The sequence below is a fragment of the Drosophila mojavensis genome, unplaced genomic scaffold (genome assembly GCF_018153725.1).
Source record: "Drosophila mojavensis isolate 15081-1352.22 unplaced genomic scaffold, ASM1815372v1 contig_80, whole genome shotgun sequence".
Taxonomy (NCBI): Eukaryota; Metazoa; Arthropoda; class Insecta; order Diptera; family Drosophilidae; genus Drosophila; species Drosophila mojavensis.
Genome location: NW_025318906.1, coordinates 7,588,366 through 7,614,410, shown reverse-complemented (window position 1 = coordinate 7,614,410; position 26,045 = coordinate 7,588,366). Strand labels below are relative to the sequence as shown.

At 33.1% G+C, this 26,045-nt stretch overlaps 1 protein-coding gene across 6 annotated transcripts in view; it reads right to left on the bottom strand.

Moving 5' to 3' along the window:
* LOC6579046 (potassium channel subfamily T member 2) overlaps positions 1–26,045 on the bottom strand; it is a 158,416-nt gene that overhangs the window by 114,451 nt on the left and 17,920 nt on the right. The window contains exon 1 of one of the 6 annotated variants that reach the window (XM_044010412.1): positions 8,838–9,121. The exons of 3 other annotated variants lie outside the window; for them this stretch is intronic. The gene's annotated coding sequence lies outside the window, so the exon portion shown is untranslated. Of the gene's footprint in view, positions 1–8,837; positions 9,122–26,045 lie in introns of those variants that run through there. 2 more of the 6 variants (XM_032729555.2, XM_044010420.1) reach the window with 2 other exon arrangements.

Below are 26,045 nucleotides of genomic sequence, written 5' to 3'. Positions count from 1 at the left end.
GAGAGGCGCTCAAGCTGAAGCCAATTCACGGGTATTTCATTTAGCTGAGTTAATTTTCATTTAACGGCAGGATTTTCATTTAACTGAGAGGATTTTCATTAATTTCCAAACTTCTTTTGCTTTTCCTTTAACAAGCTTTTTGGTTTTCATTTATATCTGCTTTTCACATTTAATTGGCTATTTTCAGCTCTCAAAATGTATTTAACTGGCATAAAAAATGTTTTCTTATCGCAAAATATAAAACAAGGAAATTCTTCGAGTGCTTTTTAATGCAATTTTATTTGAAATGCTTTTGCTTTATATTTCATAAATTTTGTAATTTTATTTAAACTTTGTTGCCAGCTTAATTTGTGAATTTTTTTTTTTTTTTTTTTTTTGCGCTTGCTAAAAGCATTTTGTTTTGGTCATTAAAAGGCTTCCTTCATAACATAAATATTTTATGCACAAAATGCCAGAAGCAAAAGCAAAATTGTTTCAGCTTAGGCTAAACTATAAATAAAAAATATTAAAAAAAAAAAAATAGAAATTTTATGATATTTTGTAATAAAAATAACATACAAATATTTTGAAAAATATTTGAGGTATTTTTATATATTATATGCAGTTATTCTGTATTTTATTTAGAGAGTCTATATATATATATATACTTTCTCTGAACTATACGAAAACTTTATAACTCTGAATTATGCAAAAAAAAAAAAAACTCTAAGCTAACTTCCCCTGTCAAAAGCTCTTTATATGTAGCTGGCATAAAAACAAATTTCTTAAATAGATAAAACTGTACGTAAACCACACCCACTCTCAAAACCCTCACACAGGGTATCTGTCAGTCATCATTATGCTCACTCAGGCAGTTGTTACCTGCTTCAAATTTGAACATTTTTCATTTCGCTTTGTGGCCGTTGCCAGCGGATAAAATTGATTTGTGGCCCACTGAACTTTTTGCGGTTGGCGTAAATTGAATTTTTATTTCGACTTAGTTGCTTTGGCGGCTGAATAACGGCAAATTCACACCTGTGCTGTCTGCAAGACTGAAATTAGCAATTCAAACAAAGTAACTTTCGTAATCTAAGCAGCGCTCAGCGAGCTGTTTGTTTGCCCTTGGTCTCTGGCCATTGTTCGGATTTGTGAGCGCATCTCAAGGCGCATCTAAAGCAGGCTATAACTAACAGTCTTACAGCCACGCCTCAAACAATGAGATTATTGGCATACAACAAAAAATATATATAGAAATAGGCAAGTTTCCGTTGCATTGACTAAAAGTTTCGTCTAAAGAAAACTTTTTTTTTGTGTTGGCAATCGAATGGTTTTCCACATCATAAATTCTTAAGATATTTAAAGGCTAAAAACTTTTGCTTAGAGCCTGAATGGATTTTGCCAACTTGATTACATTATTTGGCTACCGAGCAGAGCCTAGACATAAGCTGCAAACCATTTAAATTTCATCAACTGATCAATTTTAAGTTTTTCCGTTGAAATCCATTTTTTGGCACAGCGCAAATTTTGGTGCCAAGAGCGTGCAAAAAAGAAACGAAAGGAATGAAAAGAAAAGCAAACTTTGGCCAACTTTTTGGCAGCTCTTAAATTACATGCTTGGCCATTTGGCCAACGATATCAGACTGAAAATCACTTAGCTGTCTGCTCAAACTGATGGAGCCGAGCAAATAGCCCCGAAACACAAAAAAAAAAAAAAAAAAAAAAAAAAACTAACAAAATGGAGAAACACCAAAATCTGAACAAATACGCTGAGAACTAAAAGACACACACATGCACACAGATACACACTCACACACACACATAGATTTACGCACACCCACGCAGATAATGTAGGTACAAATCGTTGCTGGCAGCGTCTACTGACCCAAGTACAATCAAAAGCACAATCATTATGCTGAGTAAAGTAATGACAGACTGTGAGATACTCTGTAAATTACAAATATACTGCAAACTGAAACTATGGTAGTTGGTAGTAGTTGAATGAACAAGTCAAAGTCAGAAAATTTTAGCCGAACTAATTTGTATTATTTAGTAGTCTAGACTATGAGATACCCTGTAAATTATATATCTACTCATAAGTAAATGTTTTTATAAACAGACGAGAAATTTGAAAATTAACTCTACTAAGTTTACTCAAACTGAAATGCCATGAGAGTGAGACAAACATAGCAGCGAAAGCGATCTACGGTCATGCTGAGAGAGAATGAGATGGCATGTGGACCTTTTATCAAGGACCAGTGTATGTGTGTGCGTGACTACTTGAGAGTTTGAGAGTTACTAGAAGAAGCTGCTAGAATTGCGAGGCAATATATAAAGAGAGCAAGTAGAGAGAAGCACCCTAAATCAGGAAACGCATTATAGAGCGTGGCTATATAGTTAACAAAATAATGTGGAAAGAGGTCATCCAGAGAAATGAATTATTTATTTATATATATGTATGTACTTATATACTTTTATTTTTATACATTTAATACATATGTATTATTTATTTATTTATATATTTTTTTATATATATGTATGTACCTATTTATTTTTATTTTTATACATTTATTTAAATATATTTATTTGTATATACATATTTATTTCTATGTATTTACAACATTTCAATACAAAGAGAAACCCAAAACAATTTAACTACACACAAAAGATTTAAGCATGAGCCAAAGTTTTTGAACTAGTCAGGTAAAAGTAGTTGGACTTTGAGACAGTTAACAGAAAGTTAGACATGTACACACTTTGTTTCAAATACAAAACTTTATACTGCACTGGTTGTAGCTCCTTTTGTTTTAAATTCGTATATAATAAATAATTTCGAGTACCAGTCGAGCAAAGGAAGCAAAGGATTTTCCCTGGGGTGACCCTAGAGTTGGTAGTAAATTCCTCAATGCTCTTCCGGAAACTAGTTGATGGTGTCAAGGAATCAGAAGGTCAATACCAAATTAACTTATTCGCAATTAATTTTAATTATCTATTTACAATTAAAACTCTTCCTTGACAAGTGTAACTAACGATAGTGTGATTAATGGCTTATAAATCAGCTAAAAGAAATGTGTTTTACCTAATTGAAAATTAACACACCCCATCCAGCACTGTTCCGATTCACAGGGTATACAAATAAGAACAAGATGTCGCTTGTAAGTTTGCGGATTAGAGCGACCAGTTAAGACAGCGTGTTAAGTTGTCTGTTATGGACTAAGCTATATGCCACCCATTTAACAGCAACAATAAACAAGGGAGAAATTCACACAGACGCCTACACACACATACACACTGCCTATTTTTCCCTCGATTATAATAAAAAGCATTCTCTGCTCGCCTGAGTGACCAAAATGAACAAATATATGTGTTCATAGAGAGATGAAGAGTGCGGGGGGCTCTGTGGCTGACAGCGGGCAGATGTAAAACATGATATTTGCTCTAACATAATTACGATATTAAGTTACGCACCAAAATATCATTGGAAAAAAAAGAAATGTTTGCGTAAGCCAAAAACCAAAACTGAAACCGAAATCCAAATAGCTTTTCGTGGCCTATGGCTAGACATTAAAGCTGCGAATGGCCAAAGCCGTAAGCGGAATATACTTAAATATTATTAGCCAATTTGATGGCAGGCATTTAGAAGGTAACACACAGAGAAGCAGTGAAATGGAAATATAAAGCAGGTTGGCCAAAATGTAATGCGAAACGGGAAGGAGAAAGTACTAAGAACTTCAGTTATGTGTAGGAAATATTATATTATATTTTATGGCCCAAAATGTCGGCTAGAAATTAGTTGTTTGTAAGACGAAAATTGTGAATATTATTTTTTACGATTTTTATCAACAAAATCTAGACACCTTATAAGACTTAAATCAAGCTTCAATAGTTTCAAAACTCCATTTGATAAGCCATTGGGCTTGGGGCAGCAAATAGTCCACAAAAACACAAAAACCAATAAACTGCTTTCATTTCCTAAATGCCTGCAATCCAATCTCCACACATTATCTAAATAGTCACTCATCTATTCCAAACTTTAATCCATAAATCACAGCTCTTAAGTAACAAAAGACAGAACTGAACGCAACTGGTAAAACAAATTACATAAATACCAAACAATCTCATAGATAGGCATTTCAGGTCCAGACCCCAAATTGAATCCGAGCTCAACTTGAAGAGGCATTAAAAGTTGGACTTAGACCTAAATCGAAGCAATTTCCGTCAACAGTTTTGCGTCATTGAGCACAAAACAAATCGAGGTTTGACGCTTTGCCAATCAATCGAATTTTGTGGCAGACATTGCGTATACGTAATGTGATCAGCACATGTTAATAATTGGTATAGATCATGGATAATTATTAATGTTAGTTGAATTGCTTAAAGCACTTACAAAACTCACATAAATAACAAAATGCTTGAACTAAAAGCGAACAAGTTTAATTTAAGCTGAGCTGGCTTAACTAGAACTTTATGTATACACAAATATATATTGATATATACATATATTTTTATATATATTTATCAGTACATATATATATTTGCCTATCCATGTCATGCGCCTTTTGCAACTTGCGGTTTAGGCAATTTGCCGTGTATGCGCCACATTCATAGATTAACTCGACCTTTGCCCAAGTTTTGTTGGCCTTGTTCGAGCTCTAACTCTCTCTCTCTCTCACTCTCTCTTTCTCCCCCTCTCTCTCTCAACCTTTGTGCTGTCATTCCTGCCTGTTACATTCCCATTCCCATTTCCCCATTTTCTTTTTTGTGCAAAAGCCTACAAAAAAACTTTTCGTCCGCACATTTTTCTTTTGGGCTTTTTGTCCGTACGTCCTCTTGTTATCCTGTTCACTTGGCTTTTGGCCTGTCTTTAGGTATTTAGACCCTGACACTTCCATTGACTTAAGTAGCATACGGCATTTTACATACATTTGTTTTTCTTTTTTTTTTTCATATACTCTGCGGAATTATATATATTGTATATTGGTTCAATAGTTGTTTTATCAAACATCAAATTGCGCATACGCCGCGTATGTCGCCTTGATTATTTTTGTTTTTATGTTTGTTGTCTCTTCGCGTGCGGCTGTTAAAATGCTTTGATAAGCAAGCAGAGGCAGACATTTATACACTTTTTACGCCTTTTTGCTTGTATAAACATGATTTTTAATATTATTTTTATGTGTGCCCCATAAATTGTGTGCAGCGCGACTTTCTGTTTATTTTGTGGTCTGCCGCTTTTTATATGTCTGCTTTTCAGTTTATATTATACTTAATATTCTTTGTAAATGTTGAAAATACAGTTGATAAAGATATGAATTAATTTTATTATGAAAAAACGAAGAAAAGAAGATTTACAAATAAAGTAATTATTCATAAAAAGAATTAAATAGGAATGAATATCGATATATATCGACATAGGTTTTTTAAATATGTTATTCTTGATTGGGAAACTATAATATAAATCTGATTTTTTTTTTTTTTTTTTTGAATTGTTTAATAAAAAATAAAAAATAAATTAAAATATTATTATTAAAAAAGACTAAAAAAAAAATTACGAATAAATAGAAAAACATTTTTTTTTTTTTTTTATTTTAACCTAATATATAATCTAACTATATCAAAGAAATCTGTCATGTATATATATAATCTATTATATTTCCATTAAAAAGATTATCAATAAATGTCAATCAAATATTTGTTATATAATTTACATTTTTAATCTATTTTGATAAGTGTCAATCAAGTATTTTCTATGCATTTTATATTGCCTATATATACAGCCCTCGCCCCTAATCGGATTAGCTTTTTATATTTCCATCAATAATGAATTTCAATTTTGTACGAATTTATTCCGTTATATTTGTAGCTGCGCAGCTCTGCTTTTATTATGCACACAATATTTAAATTAAATCTATTTGCACGAAATCAAATATTCATGAATTCCGTCAGAACTAAAATTTTGTGCTTGCTAGCTGCTAAAATGCCAATAGGTTTGTTGATTAACGCACAGTTTTAATTTCCGCTTAAATTTAATGGCCAACTGCGAGTTGGAAAAAGTTTCAATTGTTTTAATCAACTGCATTTGAATTAAATTACGCAATTTTGCGGGGCGAAATTAAGGCCGAACTTTAAACAAGTTTTCGCATTCACAGAACCGCAAATCTAATTAAATTTGTAACCAAAAACTTATGTATAGCCCTCTCACTCTCACTCTCTCTCTCTCTGCCTCTCTCTCGCTCTCTGTCACTACCTCTCTCTGTCTCCCAACGGGTTAACTGTTGTGTGCAAATCTAAGCAGCTAATGCGCAATTTTGTAGCTACAAAATGTGCACAGATTTATATCGAGGGCATGTGGACGACAACGACGTCAAACAAAGGACTTGGCGCTTAAATCTGACACCGGCTACAAGTATAATGAGCCAGAGGCAGAGCAAAGTAAATATATATATATTAAAGTTAATTGGTATGCAAATTCTGTAAAGGCCAATTTAACGAATTGTCGTGGCTGCAAACCAAAAAAATAAAACAAAATACCAAAACAACAACAACAAAAAATTCATGTATTTGAGTTCGTGACTTTTTGAATACTTTATAAGCTCAGCATTTTAGCTTTAAATGGCAAAAAGTTTAGCGAGCCATACGAAAATGGTATAAAAAATGTATTTTAAATGCAAATGGCTCTGAGATTAAAAGCCACTATAAACATATATACTATATACTATACACACATACATATACATATATGTATGTATGTAGGTACAGCTACAGATATTGCTTGGAAGAGCTTAAGCGCTCTACCGTTAACGGTAGCCGGATAGATAAAACAAGGCACCAAACGAAAATTTGGGCTAAATAGTTTGTTAATATGCAGCGCATTAAAGTTGAGCTAGAGAAAGGCTTTAAAATATTTCTTAAAGCAAATACCGCAATTCTCGTTGCATACAAATTCTGAAAATTTAATTTGTAATTTTTGTTAAACATAATTTGTTAAATATAATATAAAACTAAATATAATATAATAATATAAAACTTTTCAGAAAGTAAAGCAAATGTTTTATAAGAATTTAATGTAAACTAATTAAGGCAAAAGTTACAGAACAAGAAAAAAGAAAAAGACAGATAAATGAAATCCCTCGGATGTCTACTTCTAATACAGCAAAGCCTAGATAAAAGAAAATTTAAGGATAGAGCCCAAGGCAAAACTTTAGGGGATATCCCACAGCAAAGAACAAAATCTCGAACAATAGAAGTATGTGAAATACGAACAATATACTTCTATATTCAGAGACGCCTACTAATAATTATTTTCAGAATAAGGCTACACAGAAAGCTGGCAGAAAGAGGCACTTTTGTGCCTCTTTCGCATAGCATACAATGGATTTTAAACAATTTGAAACAAGCTAGAAATATGGTATACTCATAAACCCATTTAAAAAAATGTTGACTTAATCAAATTTTATAGGAGATGTTCTATTAAAAAGAGATAAAATAGCTAACAAATTTTTTCATTTCACTTTCTCTTTGCGCCATGTTGTTAAATGTTAAAGTAAGCCTTAGAATTCTTTATTATGAATTTGTCAGTAAAAATTCCAAAGAGCCAACGCCCAAAGCCCAGAGCGGTGCTCCTTGTCCGCGAAATATTCAAGGTGTCATAAATAAAATTATAAAATGCTCAACAGCAAAAGAATTATCGAGAGTGGAGCGCAAGAACGTGTTGTTGTTTTTCAGTGTGTGTGTGTGTGTGTGTGTGTGTGTATATGTACGTGTGCGTACGCGTGTGGGTCACGTAATTTGCAATAGATATATGCAGCAGATCGAATGCTTTTGTTTTTCATCAAAATGCACAGCAAAACAAAAACAAACTTTGACCACGGCAAAAACAGGACATAAAAGAGAGAGGGAGAGAGAGAGAGAGACAGAGACAGCAAAACAAATGAATGTTGTTGTGTAGTGAAGCAAACGAAATACAAGAATTGCACACTAAACAACGATTCACACACACACACACACAGAGCCACAGAGAACAGCCAGGGAGATGTGTCATAAAGCCTAACTGAAAAAATGGTTCTGCTGTCATTCCCGTCTCTGTGTATTGTGTCTGTGTGTGCTCTTGCGCTTGTGTGAGTGATACAAGTTGGTTTACTTAGTGGCGCACGTGGACGAAACTAACGAGAAACTGTGAAAAATTACAAAAAAGAGGCAAAAGACAGCGTAGAATATTGTTGTTGTTGTTGTTGAAACGCCGGGCACTGCTGCCAGCGAAATGTGTCAAGGCAAGCGACGCACACGAGCAGAGCAAAGCATTTTGAGTAAACACTAAAATAACTTTAGTTGCTTTATGCAAAAATGCGAGAGAAAAAATATATTAAAAAAATTTAAAATTAAAAATAAATAGAATAAAAGTATATAAAAAATCAACAAAAATTTGTATGCCCCAGCATTTTTTTGCGCACTAATGAAATATAGTAGACAAATATAAGAAACTTTCGCTGAGTTAATCGATTTTTATCAGCTGGCTCATTAAAAGGAAATCTTGTAAAAAATACACATATATATATGCATATATACATGTACATGTATTTACATATTATAAGACCTAAAATGTGATGCGAACATGTCAATACACGAATGTCTGACTGCCAAAGCACTTGGCAAAGGTTATTTCAAAGTCTGCGCACAAAAGTATGCTATAAAAATGCAGTTAAATGCGACACACCAACTCGTGCATATATTTATATACTCTGTTTGTTATTTATTACACCCACACACAAACACGCACACACTCCCACACTTTTGATTAAGCTGCATGTTAATGCAGCTGTTCACTCGTTTTTTTTTTTTTTTTTTGCTTTTATATTTTTTATTACTTGAATGAATCGCACACGACTCTTAGACGGCTGCAGACTCAAGGACACGCACAAGCATTTTATTATTATTTCATTGGCTGTTGCTATTTTTTGCACTCGTTAATTAATAAATCCACGCCACATTATATGGCACGCGCTAGACTTGACAATTTCGGATTATATCTTTTTTTTTTTTTTTTTTCTTTTCTTTTTGGTTTGTTAACGCCTCGAAAACGGAAACGTACACAGCGTCTCGGTCGAACGCTGCGTTTTTGTTACGTTGCGATGAGAACGTCGCGCAGCTCTGCATCAAACTGAATGGCGGCACACAAGAACGTGGCTAACTGCCCGCTGCTACGTCAACTGCGCTGCTTGCTATGACTGCGACTGCGACGGCAACGGCGACAGCGACTGCTGCTGTTGACTGACTTTCAATCTTGGCGTCTTTGACACTGGCCACAGCCGAGCAACTGTCACTGAAGCCTGTGCGAAACAAAACGCACAAAACTCAACTTCGACTGGCCCACAGCTCCGCGTGTGTGTGCGTGTGTGTGTGTGCTGTGTACTGTGTGTAGCAACTTCCTTGTTAAGCATTTGCTCTTTACATGCCTAGCTCATTGCTCTCTTAAATCTTGTGGCCACAGAAATTAACTAGTACGAGCAGCTAGAGTTGTCGAGGCTTTACAGCATTAAGAAATTGAGCACAAGGAATTAATAACTTAATTAAAAACGCGTTAAAAAATTAATTTAAAAAAAAAATAGTATATTACAAAAAAATATTATAAAATTTAATAAATATATAAAATTTTCAAAAACCAATTACAAAAAATAAATTTATTTAATATATAAATAATACCAGATTATATTTTCATAATTCATAGTGTTTAATATTAAGAAATATAAGTAAAAGTGTACGATAAATAAAAATGTTCATATTTTTCTTGATATTGTTATTTATTTTATCAAAATAATTACTAATTTTATTAGTCACTAATCTTTAGGCGGTGCAAATTTAACACCCATTTTATAAATTTTGTTTACAAAAATAAAAATATATTTATTTTATTTTCATTTTAATTTAATTTATTTTTTATTTTTTTATATATATAATTTATATTTTTTTTTTGTATTTATATATATATAATTTATATTTTTTATACAAGAAAAATATGTTCTGAAATATGTTTATGTATCGATTTATTTATTATTCTTTATTATTGTTCCTTAATGTTTAAAAATACTTGTAGCTTTTATTTCCCCTTTTATACTTTTATACTTTTTTTTTTTTTTAAATTCTAATTTTGAAATACATAAATATATTTGCTAAGCAACATATTTCACAGTGTATTCGAGCACGTGTTATATAACAATACAAACTCTCAAATACAGAGGCACACATAAATACGCACACACACACACATACACTTTATCTCTCTCTGTCAGAGCGCAAGAGCGTAAGAGCTGTCGGCCGCGTAACCCAGAAAATGACAACAAAACAAAATAACGAAAATCGTGTAATCAACAAGAATTTGGCGCCAACTTGTGAAACACGTGTTCATGATAATGTTTCAATTCCATTTCATTGCGTTGCGCATACATAAATATTAGAGCTTTTGTATGACGTCATATGTGGCCTTATGACGTCAGCCGAATGAAAAGTCTACAAAAGTGCTAAATGAAGACGTCATGAAATGAAAGAGGGGAGATTCCGTTGGAAGAGAAAGAGAGAGACGGAGAGATGCATATGTGGCGCCATCTAGTGGTTGAGCTGAGCAATAGTATTTATACGTGTAAGACGTTTGCTATGTAATTTTAGCTTAAATTAAATATGACAAATTAATAATAATAATTATTAATTTAAATATGAAAATAAAAGTAAAAATAAAAATAAAAACAAAATCATTAAATCAAAACAAATAATTGCAAATTCTATTTCATTTTATTTTTGTATATTCATATACAATTTTAAATTAAATTAAATTAAATAGTTTTTTTTTTTTTTTTTTTTTTTTTTTTTTGCATTAAAAACCATTTAAAAAATGTATGTGATAATTTTAAATAAAAAAAATTTTAAATCTTATAAATTAGTAAACTTTATTTCACTGCAAAATATCTTTTTATTTTTTTATATAATTTATTATATATTGGTCATTTTTAAATACTTGAACATTTTACTTTAAGTCCAAATATATTTCTTGAATATTTAATTTTATTTAACACTTGAATTGTTTCACATTTGGCATGCATTGCCTTTCTCTAATACAGTGCTTATCATAATTATAGCCCACCCAGCAACTTAAACTTTGCGCCAGTTTTAACAAAATGTTTAAGGGTTTTCAAAAATAAATTTTACAGCACTTTGTAGAGTGGAGCATGTTTAGTAGATTTTATTGAAATTTTAGTTCAATTTATGGAAAACTAAGAAAGAACCGTTAACTTTTGCTCTGTGCTAGCATTTTTGCTTGCATTTTTGTGTATCATAATTATAGCCCACTGTCGCAAATTTGAGTTTGTTAAGTGCGGAACAGACTTTTGGCTTTACAGACATTGTAATTAAGTAAATTTAGATAGTTTTTAAGAGATGCCGCTTGGAAAACAATTATCTTATTATGAAAAGGGCCGTATTTTCTCACTTTTCGAGTCAGGAGAGTCTATTTCGAGTATTTTACGAATTTTGAAAAAAAAATCAAAGTGTAATTAAAATTTTTTTGGATAACCCCGAAGAATAAGGATCAAGAAGGCGCACTGGGTGAAACCCGTTACTAATTGCGCACGATAAACGCAAAATTATTAAGAAAACCAGCAACAGCTCAACCGCTTGTACAGCTTTGGCCTCACATGTGGGCGAATCTATGTCAGCGATGACTGTTTGGCGAGTACTCAAGAGCTCAGGAATCATAAATAGGTCTAAACTGACCAAAGCATCCATGTTGCTAAGTCGCCACAAGGTTGCTCGACTTGGTTTTGCCGAAGGACATACTGCGACCGATCTGACATACACGCGTTTGAATCATCGTCTTTTGGCTTACAGTATATTTAAAAATGTTTACCCTAAGAGGTCACATTTTCTGATGGGAAGAAGTTTAACCTGGATGGTCCTGATGGGTTTGATACTTATTAGCATGATTGGAGGAAGAATCCTATGTTTTTTCAAGGACAGACTTTGGAGGTGGCTCCGTCATGATTTGGGGTCCATTTTTTTCATTTGGTACCTGGGAATTGAAGTTTGTAATGAACCGAATGAACAGTGAAGAGTATATTCAGGCTCTGGATAGTAGTCTCATTCCATATTCAAGGGAATTACGTGAGAAACCAATGGTTTTCCAACAGGATAATGCCAGAATCCATGTGAGCAGACGTACAAAAGAGTGTTTGGAGGAATGTCATGTTGATGTCCTTGACTGGCCAGCATGTTTTTCGGATCTCAACCCGATAAAAATGTCTGGGGTAATCTTGCAATACGTGTGTATGCCAAAAATCGCCAGTTGGAGACAGTTGGATATCTTAAAATGCAAATTCTAAACGACAATGACTAAATAACAAAGTTTCGAAAAGGACCTTTTATTAAATTTAGTGGTTTCAATGAGGAAGAGAATTTTTGAGTTAACTAAGGCAAATGGAGGCTGAACTAAGTATTAACATTAGTTTTTCCATCAATCCGCAACGAATTCGGATTTTTTTACAAAAAATATGAATATGGGCTATAATTTTGATACAGAAAATGGTGCTGCTTTTTCTTTGTTTTTTACTTCTTTTTAAGAAATCATCATTAAATCGTGAATTTTAAGTGAAAAAGTTTTTTGCCATTCATAATTGAAATATTGAACTACTCATTTTTGAAAATTTTGAGGAAATATGCCATTTGGGAAAAGTTTTCAGCCGATTCGTTTCAGTGGATTAAAAGTGGGCTATAATTATGATAAGCACTGTATTTATGCATAGTTTTAGCCGTAAAAAATGCTACAAATAACAACAGCAACAAGAGAAACATATATATTATAAATGTGCATATGTAAGCTATGCATATGTCGATTTTGCAGGCAGCAAATATTTATACAAAACAAATACAAAAGAATTCCAACAGCCAATTCAGAAACCACAAAGAAACAAAAAAAAAAAAAAAACAACAAGCCAAAAAGATGAAAATGGAAAATATAAATGGAAACTGAAGACGGAAATGGGATTTGATGTCAATAAATTGAAAGATTGTTGAACAAATCAATATGAACGTAAGGCATTCAATTGTAAGGAAGCAGACGAAGTGAATCGTCGATACCAACTGACAGCAGCCACAGATTCCTCACTTACAGCACACACACATACACACACCCACACAAATACACATGCAACAGCTTACAACTTGCAACGCTTGCAACATGCAACAGCAATTGATAAGCTGCATAAGAAATTGAATAGGAAATGCTATTTGAGCCGCATTAGCGAATGAATGAATCAAAAGTTCAGCTGAATGAAAATCGCGCTAAGTCTTTGCCAACACGAAACGCTGAGTAGAAAATAAATTCAAGTTTGCCAACAAACTACAAGAACAAAAACTTGAATCAAAAGCCAAGTTAAATCGTTAGGGAGAAACAAACAAAACAGCAACAACTAAAGGCAACGGGACACGACACATTAAAGAGTCAGAGAAAATGCAAAGTGGAAAGCTTGGGCATGGGATCGGCATGGGCAAGATTTATATATACTCGCATACGTATATTTTAGTAATATATTATATTTTAAATATATGTACATATGTATATATTATAAGAAATAGGGCCTACAGAATTTTAGGAAAATTTATATGAATTAGAATTTCAGAAACTGTTTGAAAACCCCAAGATAGAACCTTTGCTTGAGCTTAAAAATAAAAAAATTAAATATATATATAGTTTAAAAAAAAAATAAAAATAAATAAAAAAATATATATATGAAAAAAAAATGAAAAAAAAAATTACAATTTAAAAAATTAATAAAAAAAATATATATAAAAAATAAAAATAGTTAAATAAATAAAATTAAAGAAAATAAAAAATAGTAATTAATAAATAAATGAAATGCATACAATACAAATTTTGTTGAACTTAAATTAAAAAAAAAAAAATGTTCTAAATTTATATTATTAAATAAAAATAAATACAAATTATAAAACTTAATAAAACCAGCCAAACATTGTGTATTTTCATATATATTTAAGAAATTATATATATTTCTAAACTTCTTCTCATTCAACAAAGCCCAGCAGCCAGCTTTTCGTTATTTTAGTGCACTGCGTGCTTCGAATTTAAGAGAAATTTTGCTTGAATACTTCATTGAAATGCGAGACAGATGACAATGCAAGAAATGCATAAGATAAAAGTCAAATCCCAGAGACAAGAGAATGAAAATGTTAGAAGCGAATTAAGTGACACTAAATGCCCATGCTGAGGGCTGAGTGGGTGTCTGTGTCTGTGTGTGTGAGTGTCTCTGTGTGATTGCGTATCACTTAGTGAATCTGCGTGTGCCTGTGTGTGTGTGTGTCAAGTGAATTTGTAGTCAATTTCCTGCAATTTGTCGTTGGCAGGCAGGCGATGATAATGCCAAGGATGCCGATGAGGAAACTCTGCTTCCTGTAATGATACGCAGCGCACAATCAAGACGACATAATACACTTTAACACAGTCTATGTGTGTGTATTGGTGAGATTGTGTGTTTTTATATATATAAGTAAATATAAAAACAAATTAGAATGTGTGCAAAATATGGCACAAAATGAATTTTTGGCATACCAATGCTGTAAGCAATTTGTCGACGCTTAATGGAGAAACAAGCGCGTGAAAGATACTTCAGTAGGGGTACTCCCTCACTCACCCACCCTCTCGAGAGCCTGTGCACCTGGCATTCACATGTTTCTGGCCGTGCTGATAAGTGCTGCTGTTGTTGTTGTTGTTGTCGTTGTTTAGTCCCCAAATTGAGTGTTTCGACAGTTTCGGACGAGTTCCGAATACTCTGGCTCTGACTCTGGCTCTGGCGAATGCTTCTGTCAGGCATTTGAGTCCCTTCAATTCCAATTAGAAGGCGCATTCAGTGCGCGTCTCTCACGCGGTCTGACTGCCTAAATCGCATTGACACGCATTTACATGTCTCGGCAGACAGTAAATTGAACAGCCTAATGTCCCCAGCACACACACACACCACCTCAACACACACGCATACACACAATTGTAATTAAAATGTCAGCACAAAGAACGGAAGACATTGCTTCGACTCTCGGCTGGCCAAGGTCCTTTGGGCTTATCAATTTAGATTGCTGTCCGCAGACAAGCCTCGAAATTGCAAAAACTGCAAATGAAAACGAAATACCTAAATACTATATGCAAAAAAATATATATATACAAAAATGACGAACGACAACAACACAAACATAACTGTCAACCGCAAAAATATCATACGAAATAACGCTGCAGACACAGATCAGATCCCATTTCTGTTCGGGCACATCATCAGACCGCAGTGCGGACCCTTCGGGCAATGAGACAAACATTTTTGATGTTCTTTTTTTTTTTATTGTATTTCTTTTATATATTTCCTTCTTGCTTTGCATGTCTCATATCCTGCAGAAGATTTTTAGAAAATTGTGCTAGGCGTATGGAAGAGGTATGCAAACTTAGCCGGGAAGTATTTTTGTGTGGAGCAATAGACATTTAAAGATTTAAAAGATATAAATTACCTTAAAACTAAACAGCAAAACAAAATATATAAAATTTTTTAAGGTTTCAATATTTTCTAAAATATATTTATATATAAACTTATGAATAATTATTTATTTTTTATTTTTTACAGCAATATAAATATAAGAATTTTAATTTGTAATCAAACATAACTAAAATTAATATATAGTAAACATAACAACTAGATTTGAATAACCTTTAATTCTACTTAAAATTTAAAATAAAATCATAAAATACTATTTTTAGTCTAGAACTTTGATCAAAAAATATTATTTTTAGCTTAAGCCTTTTAATAGATTTTATTAATAAATTAAACACTTCCTTTAGATTTAAAATAAACTAAAGTAGGCCTAAGAACCTAGATAAACCTATTTGGCCCTTTGATTGACTGGCACATAGGCTTTTTCCTCACTTCATTTGAATTTCTTTGCACGTATATATGCTTTAAATTCATATAGTCAACTAGTTCAATATGAATTTATCAAAATTTGATTAAATCTATTATTTACTACTGCTCTAGACAATTCAGTTCAAAGAAATATTGGAGTGCAACTACAAACGAAAAACTATAGTAATTTTTTGTTATTCTACTTCCTATAAAAATTCCTATGAATAACATCTCAAAGTGAATGCTAACAACCTGCTCAAATAACATGCTCACACACTACTCGCTTTGTGCAAATAAAGTTATACAAATATGTTCCTCAAAGTAAGCGCATATTTATGCAACTAACGGTATTTTTCAGCAGGCATCACAAACAAGATACTAGAAAATATTATTTAACTGAGGAAGACATTCAGAAGAACACTTCAGCTGATTTAGTCTTTAGTCTGCGCATGATAACAAATAAAAGCCAGGTTCACAATTGTGTAAACACAAACAACAAACCAAAAACTTTTGATATTTTTATATAATTTTTTGCAATGAGCGCAAAACTTGGATTCAGTTTGCCTGTTGCTGCTGGATAGGAAAAAATACTAGAAGACTCAGCAAACATATACAAATTGGTAAACAAAAAAAAAACCAATAGCATTTGATCGCATGCAAACATAAATAAAAAACTTATTTAAAAGTTCAGCAATGACCACAAAAAAACAGTTGAGAAAAGTGTTTAGAGTAAAAACTTGCAGAAAAACGATATTAGTTGGCTCGCTTGACCCATGACTGCAAAAGTTTCTGACAGTTATTATATAAGATATCATAAATGGAATTTGTCAGTTTATATATGTGTATATATGCATATATAGGGGAACCAACATAAAAAAAAAAGTGAATTGCCTTTCGCTCATACACATGTAAATTGAATACAAAGTGCAAAAGATGTCAGCTTGCATTTTCATTCAGTTTTTTCTCTGTGTTACCCAATACCTGCCCCGACTCCAGCGCTCGACTGTTCGCTCTTTTTATTTTGGGTAGGAAAAACACGTACTACAAAATATGCATATTAATGTGTGTGTGTGTGTGTGTGGGCATGGGTGTGTTTATCCTTCACGTTGCAGCAGGTTTGATAGAATGTTGAGCTCACCAGAGTACGCATATAAATTACCAGCTTAAACTCTGCCGAGTTTTCGGCTTTCATTCATTTAGCCAAAATCATTCCCACACCCATTTCATAATCAATATTATTTTATTTATTTTTATATTTTGTTTCTTCTATTTGAGTTGCTTTGAATTGCGATTTCGTGCCGCTGCAACAGTTTTTAGAGTTTATTTGGAATTCTATGAAATACACTAAACTGCAAACGGTTGGTTTAGCTGCCTAAATTTGTTAAGTTAATTTCAATCAATTTATTTGAATCAGTTTCAGTAAAAATACAATAAAACAAAATATATATAAATTCAATTTTTGTATAAATTCTTATATATTTTTCTTGAAAAACTGGATAAAAAAAATAAAAAAACATACATGTATGCACATGTATATATGTATGTATATATTAATGAATAATAAAATTCTCAACAACAACACAGATAAATAAAAATAAAAATAAAAAAAAAATAAAAAAAATAAAAAAACTAATAAAATACACACACACACATACATATAAGTACGTGCTAGAAAAAAATACAATAATGAAATGAATGTTGGAGTGAAGGCATCAGCAATAAAAATCTTTGCAGTCGTTAGTACCTTTTTCTTTCTAATTGTTATTAATGCTGTTAATAGCATAACATGACGATAACATGGAAATTTGCTGTTAAAGGAATCTTGCATTAATAAGAATAATTAATGAAAATTTTACCATTTGTTCACTCAGAATTTAATAAATCCTTTTTTATAAATAAAATAATATTATTTATACTACTTTCTACATATTCTTTATAAGTGCATTTCGTAGTCGTTACATATTTCTATTTTTTTGACAACTACCGGCGTCAGCTGCCATTGACGCGTAGAAACGTGGCCAACAGCTGCGACAACGCGTTGCCATTTGTAGGAAATGTTAAAAAATTCAAATTCGTAAAAAGCAAAAAACTAAATTACATAAATATAAGTTAGGCATAGCAGCGTTGGCACATAAATTATATTAAAGAAATCGAAAGATCTGCACAAGCAGATATCTCTGACTTGAGCCGTATTTATGATATTCTACTTGATGAATTTTCACGCTCCTCTCTCTGATTTTTTCAGCCTATTTTCATTTCATTTTCCTTTCGCCAGCAGCAACAACAGCCGACACTTTTTATAAACATCAATATTTATATTTATTTATTTATTTTTTTTTATTTTTTTTTTCTCAGCATTGAGTTCTTCTTCTCTGTGACTCTTGGGGTTTGTTTGGCATTTGTTTGCATTCTGATTGACACATTGAATTTAGTTGAGACCGCGTCCCCAAACACATGAGAATATATGTATGTATGTATGCATCTATGTAGAGGAGAGCGAATAAGGAAATTTAATATTAAATCAATTAATTGTGGCTATGCGAAAAATGTTCGATTCTTCTTACTTTTTTTTTCGGCCTAAGCAAATCTGGCATCAGCATTTTATGCCGAGCAGAATAGAAATAAATTAGCCCTGGGTTTAATTATGCAAAAGGCCAACGTGACAGCAGCAAAAAGGACGAAATGCCAGAGCTCCCCAGCTGGGAGAAGCCGGCCCCAATCACAAAAACGTGCAGCTGCTTGAGTCTTGTTAAATTTTAAATACGTCGAAGACGTCGAGACTTCCGGAACTGCTGCAGAGCCAAGCTAATTGAACGCCATTTGCTGGGACAGTAATTGATGTATGACTCTGTGGAGTCCCGAGAATTACCTACGGGCCAGCGCCTCAAATGTCAGCGCTGGGGACAGCAGCCGGCAGCCGAATCGGCCTCAAGTACGACTTCTGGACTTCCACAATGTGCTCCGAACAGAACAAAGGCAAAAGGTATTGTTCGGCTCCATTGCCGCAACTTGTCTGCTGTGGCAGCTCATACAATGCATTTGATTGTGGAAATTTAAAACTGTTTTCCATTAGGAAATTGCATTGGGGGCAACCGTCCAGCCCTGGCCAGGCCAGCAACCAGCCCAGCAGCCGGGCAATACAATGTGCGCCAGTCAAGAGGTTAACTTGACAGCCCCACTAAATGGCAACTCGAGTGGCCAAAGTGTGGGCGTGGCAGCGCCTAATGAAAACCCATTCAGTGCATTTTGCTCAAACCTCTACTCTATCGACCGACCTCGACCAAATATATATCAAGTACAAGAATATATATACGCACACACATACACACATGGAAAGCTTTTGCGATAAATGCCGCAAATATTCTTCACCAAATTGGTACATTGTTAGTAAATAAAAGAGAAAAAGCTCACGACTTGCAACAATTGCCGGAGAGTACATATAATCTCGATATGATACTCTGTAAACGGAAAAATGAGTTTGACTACAGGCAAAACTTGGTAAATTAATCTAAAAATATATTATTTCATATTAGATGGGGCGTAATCGAAATAATACCATTTGTGAAAGAGAATAAAGCATTAGAGAATATGATGCCTAAGGTAGAATCAATAACATAAATTGGCAAGCTATCGATAAATATTAGCATAGGGAACAAAATCAAATTTATTACAGAGAATACATTATTGAATATCAATTATAATGATTTTAAAAGTATTATTTGGAAACGATAACATAAATTTACAAGCTATCGATAAATATAATGATGACCATTAATTAAATTGCAATACAAAACATTTTAGAGACCATAGATTTGTAGTATTCTATTAACAAAATATATATAAAATTAAAATAATAAAATGACCTTTACATTTATCGATAACTTTCCGAATTTTGTATTATTATTGTGATACATAATTCAGCAAGTTTTTGATAAATGTTAAGATCATATTAAAATTTTAATTATATATATTTTGTAAGCCAAATTAATAAACTTTACGTTAGAAATAATCTCTTTCATCTAACACCGATAAACGATACAAATTAATCGAGAATTTATAATATTAATTTTTTTAATAAAAGTAGCAGCTATTTTAAATTAAGTAATTTATCTAAATTTGATTTTGTTAGGGTATTCAGCAATAATCAACATATTTGTCCCCCGTTTACACACTCACTTCTTTCATTTGCTTTCGCAGAGCTCTATCAATATTGGTCCAAGCTGATTGTATTCCTTTGCCACCCTAACACACACACTAACACCCACACACACACACACACACTGTGTGCCATGCCAAGTGTTTGCGCTGCTTTCACGCCTTTACAACACGTTCTTTTTCTCTTTTTTCCGCAATTCCCCCCGTTTCTCCCTTTATATTCAGACGTCTTATTGAGCAATCAAGTTGCAGTTCAGAGACACAGCGCACGTGTCTAGTGCCATTTAGCGGAATGCTTAATTTCGTTTTAATTACCGGCCACAGCAATTAACAAACCTCGCCGTTGGCCCCAACAAAGGGGAGCCGTCGCAAGAACAATTCCAGCTAATTATGCTGAAAGACAATTGTGCTGGCCATTAGCTGAGCCCCACTGAAGCGTCACAAATGTTGTCAACGCACCAATAGAAATTGGCCAAAGACTAGTTAATCTTCGCTAGTCGACAGGCGACACTCGAAGTGTAAAAAACGCAACACTGCCGTTTGAAAGTATGCGAGCAGCAAAGACTATGAATACTCTTATCTTGCGCATTATACTAAAAGCTATTTTATTATTTGATTTTAATCTCTTTTATATGAGTTGTGGTTGCACTTCCATTAACGTTACGCTTCAGAGTAGACTAGTTTAGCTGGGGAGTATATATACGCATATACATTATAGAGATATTAATGTAGAAATAGTTTGAAATAACTATGTGTATCTAAATTGTGGGCAGTATTTAAATAACAAACAAATAAATAATGACAAATTAAAGTAGTTAATATTATGAATATATTAATATAATGAATATAATAAAAAAAAATAATTGAATAAATAATAATAAATAATAAAATTAAATAATTAAAACAATTATATTCAAGCTTAATTTAATTTAATATATGATCAGTTTTAAAAAAATTACTCAAAAAGTATATAAGAAATGTTGTCCAATAAATATATATCTCATCTCGGATTGATAAATATTATATATTACTATAGCAAAAATACAATTTGAAATAAAACGCATTAATAATCGTGTTTCAAAAAAAATCCCCTCATTATACCACACAAAATTATATATACCCTGCATTCATTTATCGTTCTGAATAATAGCTTTACGCTAAGAATGAGTATTTTATAAATGTTTGTATTACCTCATCAATGAGTGCAGCACTCGAAATATCGCTTATTCATATATATATTCATCATTCAATTATTGAACTGAACAATTAATGAGCGTACATATATATCATACGTAAATATATGTATATACATCTATATGTAGGTATAAGCCGAAACCCTTTTCATAACACTCACACTATGCGAATACCCAAATGTCGCATTAACTTTAACTCAATGGGACAACAAATTGCCCCACAAATGAAGCTTATGAGTTATCGTATTTCCATACACGTCGAACACGGCTTTTGTGTGTCTTATACCTGATGCCTTCTATTTTTATGAACCGCTCGACGTCATACGATTGCTATTTATATTTATAACGAACGGCGGCTAGCAACAGGACTCTTGGCTTTTTCACTGACCTATTACATTTGCAACAGCAACAGCAACAGTAACTACCTGAAGGGAGGAAGGGCAGACCAAATATGGTCATAAATAAATAATTATGTGCTTGAAACTATTGGAAATTACCGTTACCGTAGCAATTTTTATAAGAAATGTTTTTGGGTTTTTTTTTGTGTTTGGATTTGATTTTGACTACCTTGAGTACTTGAGCGTGGCTATGAGTGTGTGAGTGTGCGTCGGCATGTGCCTGAGTCCAATACAGTAACAAAAAAAAATATAAAATAAAAATAAAATAAAGTTAAAAAAAAAAAAAAAAAAAAGTTCAAAAATCAATCAACGTGCGAAAAAGGCAATTTGTGGTTGCCGGCAAAAGAGCAACAACAACAAATGCTTGAAAATTCTATTATGAGCAAAGTTCCGGAACTTATGTAGGCACCATGGGCAACATTTATGGCTTTTAATGAAACAAAGTAGATTTGGTCTTATTATAATAGATTCGTAATTTAACTTTTAACAAAGTGTAGTTAGACGCACTGTTAAGTTAACAGCTGTTAACGTTCATTTTATGGTTGAATTAATTTAGGGTAGTAGTAAGAAATGTAAAATTTTGAATGTAGTAAAGTTCTGTTAATGATTAAATTTAAAAATTAATAAAAAGTAGAGCTCTTCTTAAAATTTTGAATTAAAAAAAAATCAATTAAAAATTTTTAATTTGCTTCATATTTTAAAAATTCAAAAATTATTTTAATAATAATTATTATTTGATTATATTATTTAATATATAAATAAATTTTAATTTAAATTACTACATTAATGGAAAAAGAGAAGAAAAGTAAATAAAAAAAATTTTTTTAAATAAACCCAACTGCAATTTACTATATCATATGACAAATTTATGCCGTGAAAAGGATCCCATTCGGCCACAATGCAGCATAGCACAATGGCATAGGTGTATATTATATGTATGTATATGTGCGGATATATATATATGTACGTGTGTCTGAGTGTTTGCTCTTGTATACGTATGGAGCACCTTAGCGAGCTGACAACTTTTTTGTAGCCGTTGTTGTTGTTTTTTGGCAAACGCCAAACGTAGCATGAAACATGAACGAACCGAGGCGATAAAAAAGGGGGCAACAGAAAAAAATATATATAAAAAAAGAACAGGTAAAAAGGAAAAATCAAAATACAATATTAAAGTTGAGTCTTCTTTTCTTTTTTCATTTAATTTTTGTTTTCTTCGTCAGTTTTTTCGTCATTCTCCATGGAATTCTGCTCAATGACGCATTTAATAGCTTTGCTTTTGCCAGTTTATTGTGTGTAGGACGCGTTCCTTTCAATATTCTGACAAATGCTCATTGTGTGTGACCGGCGAAGAGAATGGAAAAATATAAAAATAAATAAATAAAAGTGGAAGAAGATGCGCAAATTAGCTGAGCAACATTTGGAAATTGTCGTTTGGCGAAAGCCAAGCCAAAAACGAAATGATTTGGCAGTTAAATATTTAATTATTGGCGCACGCATGAGCGACACTCGAGCCTCATTTTCACAAATTTATCAATTACGTGGGAAATTTCGTTGGAAACGGTCTGTCACGGATACGCCTACTCGGAGCAGAGACCGCAGTCGTAACAGGGCTATGGCTATTCGACTATTCAATTCAGAGCGAACGTCGACGTTTCCAAGTTCGATTTACGTTTTCGTTTCCCATTGGATACCCTGTAGAATTTTTTTGGAAAAATGGAATCAGGGGTAAATATGCTTAATAATATGCAAAAAACTTGGTATTACACTGAGAATCTTCATTTGAGTCAAAATTTCCAGGTTCCTTTACATCTGGAGAATATAATTTAATATAGCATACTTATTAGGTTGTATATTGTTTATTAATTTTTCATAACTATTTTTTTTTTTTATTCACATACAATAAAGATTGTATATTAATTACTTAATATATTCTATTATTTGTTATTCTTTAGACTATATATTTTTTACTCATATTTAATTTAACTTTAAAAAATGCATTAGTATTTAAGAGGTATAATCAAGTGTGTAATACACAACAAAGGATATGATTTCTATGACTCAACAATATAGAATATATATATTATAGATTATCGACACGTAAATTAATTAAGAAGGCAGCTCTCATACCGCTACTGATTGTACAGCAACTCGAGGCTATGTACGTGGTATGAGCTAGTCGTCTGTTTTCCACACTCTCCTGCACAATATTTGTTTTATTTTTTGTGTGTGTACATCTTCGGGTAGCTAGGCACACGGCAGCCCAGCGAAGCGGATATCCTTTTGAATTCGAAATCAAACCGAATCAAACCGAATCAGGCCAAGCCAAGTGGAACTGAAGGATACTGTGGCTGCTTGCTAGACTGCCAGACTGACTGACTAACTGACTAGCTGATTGACTGCCTGACTGAGTGCGAGACTGACGGAGGGAGAGCCGGGCTGAGTGACTGACTGAAATGGATCGCTAACTTTGCCTCTGTGCAGACTTATTGTAGCGACTGTGGCGTGCAGTAAACATAAACGCCGCACTTGATGCGGGCACGATTTATGCTAATTTTATGCGCACCGCTAAAACTCTTTAGTCCGCAAATAGAAAATTTCATTATACCAAAGCGAAGATTTGATGGCTCGACAGAAATGTCCGCCGCAATGCTGTGAAAATGGTGCGTGCTCACCTGAGGTCCAGTGTTGCCGAATCAGCTATTTTGTAGCTAGATCTGGCTACTTTTTAAGGCCGATTGCTACAAAAATTTTCAAACAGCTATTAGCTACAAATCTGGCTATTTTCAAATATTAAATTTAGCTAAAATGCAAGCGAACTTATAACAAAATTCGCTTCGATACTTTTTAAATGTAAATGATTTAAATGTACTGAGCTTTGTGTAGCATTAATACTACAACTGAAGAATAGGTAAGCTTTCTAATATGCTATGCAAAATTCATTTCTTATCAGTTTTTATACCCTGACCCATTGACGCCATCATTTTGTAAAAAACGCATTTCAAGTACTAGAGACTTGTGCTTTGGAATGTACACACATTTTAGCCATATGATCACTTTTTGAAAGTTTCATTAAGATTGTATGTCCACAAAACATATGGATTACGCCGATATGGCAAATGTTGCTATGAGTATAGCGTTCCACCCAACTACCTTAAAAAGGCAAATTATAAAAGCGACAATGGTGAAAATGACGAGCTGGTGGTCATAGATGAGATATTATCAGAATTAAATTAATAAAGTTGACTTTTTATGAAAAAACAGCACTGTTTTCTTTTTTGCTACTTTTTCAGCTATTTTAGAAGAAAGTTGGCTACTTCTAGCTACTTTCAGCCTTCGGTTTTGCTACTTTTGCTGAAAAAGTTTCGGCAACACTGCTGAGGTCAGCCGAAATTTCTTATTGTAGAAATTCCCAGCTGTGTTATAAGCCGTGATTGTGTTTCCGCTTGACAAAATTCCACTGATTTACTTTGAACACTTCATTCAACACTTTTAACTTTGCAAATTAATCAATAACCGAAAATGTATTAATTTGTCGGGCCAGCTGAGACTTATTTTGCTTGCCGATAATTGGCCAACTATCGATATGCGCGATCCATGTTATGCTCAACAGGTGCTGTGAGAAATTGCAGTCACTGCTAAATTATGCAATGGAAGACTTTGAAGCTGAGCTTTAGGAGCGGCTTGCACAGATAAGGCTTATGTTAAATTGGAATAGGCTTTGATGTTATGTTATGTTAACAGTGCAAAGCTGTTCAAACGTCTGTTAAGATAGCTTATTTTGCTGACATATGCGATAATTTACATATCTGTATATAACAGTAGCCAACGAAATATATTGACTGCATAACTGCATATTTCCATCAAAAATTCATCATCAGTCAATTTAACACGCATTGTTCAATGTCAAAATGCCAGAGGGGAAAAAGGTAAGAAGTTAATTAAGGCAAAAATATAAAATTCATTCAACCGGATCGATGAAAAACCAACTGCAGCAACTTTACAGCTGTTAATTCGCATTGCTGACCCCCCGACAGCTATATATTGTGTAATTATACACCATCTACACATAGTTTGGGGCTGAGTTGCAATACAGCTGTTATACCAGCTATAAATAGAATTTAATCTATGCATAATACAACATTTTGCCCGCTTCCTCATCGAAGTATACACAGACACGCACACACACACATAGACACGCATGTAATCGCCCACACACAGAGACGAACACATGCCAAATGCAGCGCTTTTGAGGCGCGTGCGTGCGAGTGAGATAGTGTTAGTGCACTTCTAACTTCCCATCTCCATTACCGTTTGCCCACTTCAAGCTCTGCCTTCAAAGCGCAAAAATGCTAGGTAGCATGTGTGTGAGTGTGTGAGAGAGAGAGTGT